The sequence below is a fragment of the Nothoprocta perdicaria genome, unplaced genomic scaffold (assembly GCF_003342845.1).
Source record: "Nothoprocta perdicaria isolate Ctin4 unplaced genomic scaffold, notPer1 scaffold_187, whole genome shotgun sequence".
Taxonomy (NCBI): domain Eukaryota; kingdom Metazoa; phylum Chordata; class Aves; order Tinamiformes; family Tinamidae; genus Nothoprocta; species Nothoprocta perdicaria.
The window spans coordinates 930,703-932,071 of NW_020455060.1; positions in this window are offsets into that span (position 1 = coordinate 930,703).

Genomic DNA, 1,369 nt, shown 5'->3' on the forward strand with positions numbered 1-1,369 from the left:
CCCCCCAACCGCCCCCCCATCCCTCCCCGTCCCGCCCGGCGGGGCCGCGGGTACCGGGCGGGGGGCGCGGGCGGCTCCGCTTTACGGCTGCGCGGCGACCGCCGCCGCAATGGGCGGGGAGCTTGCGACAGGCCGTAAAGCGGGACGGGGCGGGGGGGGACACGGGCGGGGCCCCGGGGCCGGCCCCACCCGAACGGGCCCGTCCGGGCCCGCCCCGCCCCCCCCCGGCCGGGCGGGACGCGGGGACACCCCGTGAGGTGACGTGGGGCGTCACGGGGACACCCCCCGGGGACACCCCCTGGTGGGGCACGGGGACACCCTGGGCGGGACAGGGGAACCCCCCTTGGGGACAGGGGAACCCCCCTTGGGGACACGGGGACACCCCCCTTGGGGACACGGGGACACCCCCCGGGGGGACACGGGGACACCCGGTGAGGTGACGTGGGGATGCTGCATCCCCCACGGGACACGGGGACATCCCTTCCCAAGGGGACACTGGAGGGGGACACGGGGACACCCCTTGATGGGACAGACACGGCACCACTGTGCGGGGGACACTGGGAACCCCCTCGAGGGGACAGGGGGACACGCTGAGGTGACATGGAGGTGCTGGGAGGGGGACATGGGGACCCCCTCCCGGGACCTGGGGACACCCCGCCGTGGTCTCCACGTGTCCTGACATGGAGAGGCTGCGAGGTGACATGGGGACCCTGTCACCAGCACCCCCAAGAAGACAGGGGGACACCCCCAGGGGACAGGGGCACCCTGCGAGGGGACGGGGGTGCTGCAGGGGACACGGACACTCTCCCCCGGGACATGGGGACACGCTGTGACATGGAGATGCTGCAAAGGGGACACGGGGACACCCCCAAGGGACACGGGGACACCGTGCGGGGTGACGGGCGCTGCAGGCGACACGGGGACACCGCCGCGCAGTGACGAGGCAGCCGGGGCGCCGGGGCCGCCGCTTTATTCACGGGCGGTGCGGGAGCGCCCGGTCCGCTTCCCGGGGGAGCAGCCGGTCCGGTTGGCGCGGGAGCGGCCGGTCCGGTTCCCGGGGGAGCAGCCGGTCCGGTTCCCGCGGGAGCGCCCGGTCCGGTTCCCGGGGGAGCAGCCGGTCCGGTTCCCGCGGGGGCGGCCGGTCCGGTTCCCGCGGGAGCGCCCGGTCCGGTTCTCGCAGGAGTAGCCGGTCCGGGTGGCGCGGGGGCAGCCGGTCCGGTTGGCGCGGGAGCACCCGGTCCGGTTCCCGGGGGAGCAGCCGGTCCGGTTGGCGGAAGGGCGGCCGGTCCGGTTCCCGCGGGAGCGGCCGGTCCGGTTCCCGGGGGAGCAGCCGGTCCGGTTCCCGCGGGGGCGGCCGGTCCGGTTCCCG